The sequence below is a fragment of the Pinus tabuliformis genome, chromosome 1_2, assembly GCF_031772625.1.
Source record: "Pinus tabuliformis cultivar Carrire ecotype Pingquan chromosome 1_2, CPIR1, whole genome shotgun sequence".
NCBI lineage: Eukaryota > Viridiplantae > Streptophyta > Pinopsida > Pinales > Pinaceae > Pinus > Pinus tabuliformis.
In genome coordinates this window covers 415,008,632-415,014,535 of record NC_142298.1, presented here as the reverse complement: position 1 = coordinate 415,014,535, position 5,904 = coordinate 415,008,632, and positions in this window count along the sequence as shown.

The window sequence follows — 5,904 nt, the reverse complement described above, 5'->3', positions numbered from 1 at the left end:
TAATGTGATTAAGGATAGTAATTTTGTGCTTATGTGAATGCTCAAAAATATATAAGATGGATTTAAGATGATTATTACACATATATAAAGATATTTGAGGGTGACTAGTAGTGCGTTGTAGTGCTTGCTTAGCTAGTGATAGGATAATATTTAGTAGATCCACGAGGATATGCTTAGTAATAGTAACACTCATTTATGAGCATATGAAAAGGAAAACTTACATCTATCATTTTACAAAACATGCTTGAGCCTAGTAAGAATTGACAAGGTCCTAAGTTGCACTAATAAGTCTTGGGTATCGTGCGGTTATTTGAAGAATTTAAAATGGCGAGGACATGAGGAAATCAAGGTCAAGGAGGATCATCAGAAGGAGCTCCTACAAATAACCCATTGTCATCATTGAAGTTGGCTCTCTTCTTGTTCTCCTTAGAGACAATTAATGAGACTTTAAGAGGGCATTGAGTGGCTAAGGTGGAAGTAGAACAACCTCCATCAGGGTTGGGAAATATCGAGGGATCGAGGGACTCAGATAGGAGACTTCAAACTGAGGACATTACTAGGGATCTTTGTAAGATTAGTGTACCAGAGTCTGCTAGAACTCACTAGTGAATCAACAGAAGCTTGGTTTTATGGAATGAGAAGGTATTTCATAATAAGAGATTACACTCCCAATTAAAAAGCTAATGTAGTGATATTCCAACTCAGAGATAGTTCACTAAACTGATGGGGTAACTTAGAGCGACAGCTACACCTCACTCTTGGCAAGTTACATGGGAGTTATTTGAGGAATGCTTTAGGAAAAGGTACCTACCATCATATTGTGAAGAACACAGGTAGGAGTCTTCCGTGCTTTCGTACATGGAAGTTGTATGGTAGAGGAATATGAGATTATATTAAGGGAATTGGTAAGGTATGTCTCCTACATGGATATTTATCAACGTAAGAAGATTGTTTCATTTACGGATTGAACGCAAATATTAGGGAAATGATACAAATGTGTAAACCATCTTCAATTGAAGAATCTATTGAACATGCTCACTATGGTGAAGAGCACTTAGAATTAAAAGGGGAAAGAAAATCATTTTTCCACAACAACTAAGGTTTATGGGGAAGGCCCTTCATAGCTTCTCCAGGGGATGAATTTTGAGGCGACGACCATATGGAAATAGGGTTGCACCTAGACCACTAATAGTGGGGATTTCAATGGTTACCAGTGCTACTTCACCTGTAGCTTTGAGGGCTCCTGAAAATCAAGATCATACATGAGGAGCCAGCAATAGGGCCAATGGTCCCAAGGGAAGAAGATATTTCCAAATAACTCCACAATGTTCTATTCAGAGTCTTCCACACACCACTTGGTGGGGATGCAAGGGACCTCACTACCAACATGACCGTCCTAAGTTACAAACTTGTACCAATGGTAGGGAAGGAAAAGAACCAATGGGGGATGTAAGCAACCACCATTGGATCTATAGAGTAGTTGATAACTAGCAAGTTGAACACCAATCTTCCATGGTAGAAACTTTGGGTATGATAAACCATGTAAAAAATAAAAATAAAAATTGTTTCTGGTGCTACAGATAGTTTCATTTCACCAGTTGCATTAGAAAAATTTCGGTTGGAAGACTATGAGCATGATGACTTTAAACAAGTTGAAATGGATTTTGGGATAAAACAAGGAGTAGGACCTAGTGTTGACCAAATTTAGGTGAACTTCGATGTGTGTACATCTAAGTTGAAGCCATACATGACAAAATTATGGATGTATGATCTTATCATCGAAATGGAGTAGTTAGAAGCTCATCGAGATTTGTTAGATCGTTTCAAAAAGGATGTGATTTGTTTAGATGATGAAGGTAAGCCAATTGATATTTTTATAATCAAGAGAGCAGTGTACCTATGATTCATCTCCATAAACAAGGTAAAAGGTTGTTTCAAGAAAGGTTGTATCCTATATGTGGTTGAGGATGTAATTGACCACAAAGGACCCTCCCTAGATCACCACCCAATTTTCTTAGAATTCATGGATGTTTTACCTAAGGAATTTCCTAGATCACCTTTTGTTAGGGAGATTGATTTGACAATTGACCTAAAACTTGGTGCACGCCCAATATCTAAGACACCCTATTGATACCCTATAGAATGATAGCTCTAGAACTTTGTGAGTAGCAAATGTAGTTAAAAGAGATTTTAGACTTGGGATTTGTTAGACCTAGTATTTCACCTTAGAGTGCATCAGTGATTTTTGTCAACAAGATGGATGGTTACTTAAGGTTATGTATAGATGATAGGGACTTGAATTGATCCACAATAAAGAATAGGTGCCTGATACCTAAAATAGATAACCTATTTGATCAAATAAAGTTGCAATGATTTTCTCAAAGATTGATCTACAATCTGGATAACACCAATTGAGGATTAATGAAGCTGGCATGTAAAATTTTAATTTTTGACTTTGTTTGGGCACTACGAGTTCGTAGTTGTACCATTTGCTTTGACCAATGCACTAGCATTATTCATGAGTCTCATGATTGGTGTGTTCAGGAAGTATTTGGACCAATGTTTTCAAGTCTTTTTGGATGATATTCTTGTGTATTAGAAGAATGAAAAAGGAGCACAAAGAGCACCTAAGAGTTGTATTTCCTAGCTTAAGGGAAAATCAATTGTATGGAAAATTGTCAAAATGTTCCTTCTTTTAGAAGAAAATTAATTATCTTGGGACATCATTTTAGGAGAAGGGATTTCAGTTAACCTAGAAAATGTAAAGGCCATAATGGATTGGTCAATGTTAAAAAATGGTCATGAGGTTCAAAGCTTCATGGGTCTAGAAGTTCGTTATCGTGGATTTGTTGAAGAGATTTCAAAGATTGAAAAACCAATCACCACATTACTGTGGAAAGGTGTTAGGTATGAATGAACATATGAATGTGGCATTGCATTCACCAAACTAAAGAGGTTACTAACTAGTGCAATAGTCCTTTGAGTTACTCAAATGGAAAATGAATTCATTGCATGCATGGATGCTTCAAAGCAAAGATTGGGAGAGGTATTGATGTAGGAAAGCGAACTAATATCTTACACATCTAGAAAGTTGAAGAAACATGAAGAGTTGTATCCTACCCATGACATATAGTTAGTAGCAGTGATGTTAACTTTAAAATTGTGGAGACACTACCTCATCAGGAGAAGATTTATATTAAGAGCTAATCACCAACGCTTGAAGCACCTCTTCACTCAAAGGGATTGGAATGCTAGACAGAGGCAGTGGAGAGAATTCATGAGTGAGTATGATTGTGGGATGTCATACACTAAGGGAAAGGAGAATGTGGTGGTTTATGCACTAAGCAACAGGCCTTGAATATTCTCCCTTATATTCTTAAGGGTTAATTTGAGGGAACATGTGTTGGAAAAACTCTTTGAAGGTAGTTGGTATCTGAAGGTTATGTCAACACTCCACGATGGGAAGCATATAGAACCAAAGTTTAAGGGTTATGTTGTGAACGACATGGAATACTAGGATTTCAAGGGAGAATGTACATCCTTAAGTAAGGGGGTATAATAACAACCATCCTCAAGGAGTCACATAGAGCGCTCTATTGTGCAAATCTTGGAGTGAATAAGCTGTATGTATACATGAAGAAATTGTTCTTTTGGGAAGACATGAAGTACAACATAGTCCAATTTGTCACCAAATGTCTTGAATGTGAACAAGTGAAGGCTACTCATTTCCCTCCAACAGGACTCCTACATCTGCATGGCATCCCTATGTCTAAATTGGAGGCCATTTCTATGGATTTCGTTGTGGGTTTGCCACTCACTTCATAGAGGCACAATGTGTAGCACACCTCTACTTTGTACTTCAAAATATTACTTTTTCCCATTAAATGTTCGCTTTCATGTTTCATCATGTATACTTATGTTACCTTATCGAATAGTTTGTTTGCTACATAGAATTTCACTCTTTATAATTATAAGTTTTGGTTTCTATAAGGTCTTCTATGTTACTACATCTATCTCATCACACAAGAGCATTTAAGTCCCTATTCCAAGACTATGGCTTATTATGGCTTATTATATTTCTTTGAAGATTGTATTTGTAACCTTACATTGGAATATATATGAATTGGTGTCCTTTATTGAAACACAAGATTAGATTGTCTCACACCTTGAAACCATTATTCTATACCATTTAAATTTATGCTTTCAATGTTGGTGGCACACACACATATAGAATATTAATTCATGGGTTAAGCTTCTATTACACTTGGTATCGAACCATAGTGGATATACAAGCATCCGATGTGAACCCTGAAATATCAAGTTAAAGGTTTTTGCTTCAAGATAGGTGATATCTTACCGTATGTTCATACTACCCAATTATTTATGCGTTTATTAATAGTCCCTGCGTATCCCTTCCTAGGTAATTGTTCGTACCATCCCTTAGCTTCCATGTACCAATACTTCATGTGAACAATGTAGTTAGGGGATTTTGCTGCATGACCAAAACCTCTAGAAAAAAATCAAGTGTCAGGATTTCTCCAGCCCAACCCTAAACCTTGTTGGTGGTGGACGCTGACATTTCTTTGCCTCATTTTACTACCCTCCTGGCATTTTATAACTCACAGTTCTTCATTTCGCTACCCTCTCTGCACCTAGTAACTCACAATGATTACTCCAACTGTCTCAAGTTTTATCTTATTTCGCTTGTAGGTAAGATCCATCCTCACACTACCATCATTTTTTATTGTCTACACCTCCATGTTATTAAAGGTTCCTTGCTCTTGGGTTTTAGCTTTGAAGTATGTTTCGAATCTAATTCTTCATGACTTCTGCACAGTGAAACATTTCATGTTACTGGTTGTTGTGATGATGTATGCTTTCTTGTTGTGGTATCTAAGCTTATTGGTATCTGCCCCTCTTACATAGGTTTCAAATGATTATTTTGGTCTTGCTTTCTTGCCAGCATGCTGTCTTTACCACAAATGAATGTTTTACCAAGAAAACTGTTTATTTGACTTTGAAATCGTGAATTGAAAAGTTATCTTGCATCCTTTCGTGACGTATCTTGTGTTTATTTGCAATCTTATTATTTTTCAAGGTTACCAAAACTAAAGCAAGAATAGTGTTATTATGGTTGGAAAATGCCAAAATCAGACGAATGCCGTCATCCCGTCTCCAATGGGTACAAGAACTACCATCTCCCCAAGCGAATCTGGTTCGCCAACATGTGCAGTAATGACTTCCCTACTTCCGTTGTCGTTCCTATATATCTATGTGGCCGACTCTTAGGTTTTCATTGTTTATTTATTTTTATTTACACGTTTCCTTCATAAAATTCCATTACTCTTTTGGCAGAGAACCAAACACAACCTTCAGGTCAAAAATAATTATGACAGGTAAATTACATACTTCTCGATGGGTTATCTGTACTCTACACATTAATTTAGGACTGTAAGCTTGGTAACACATATTTTGGTGTCATTGTCTTGCATATTGTGGGGATACTATCTTCCTTTGGCTACTCCCTATATTTTCATACTCTAACACAGGTTGATGCCATTGATTAATTATTCTAATGATTTCGGTGTTTCATGTTGCTCGATACTTCTCAGCGGGAATTTATTACCTAGTTATTTTCGGCATGTCTGCTGAGATAGAGGAAAAGTAATATAGGCATGTTGTATAGGTTTGTTGATCAAGACTATATATGGGTTCTCTTATTTTTTCTTTAAATTTTCTTAGGGTTTTTATCTCCAACGAATTCTCAGGTGGTAACTTCTATCAAATAACACATTGTTACTTTCACTGCTTACGAAACTCAATAGTTGTAAATTTTTAAATAAAAGACCCCCTGGTTGAATAAGGGGTATTTTGTAACATTTATTGAAGCCAAGGTCTCTGATA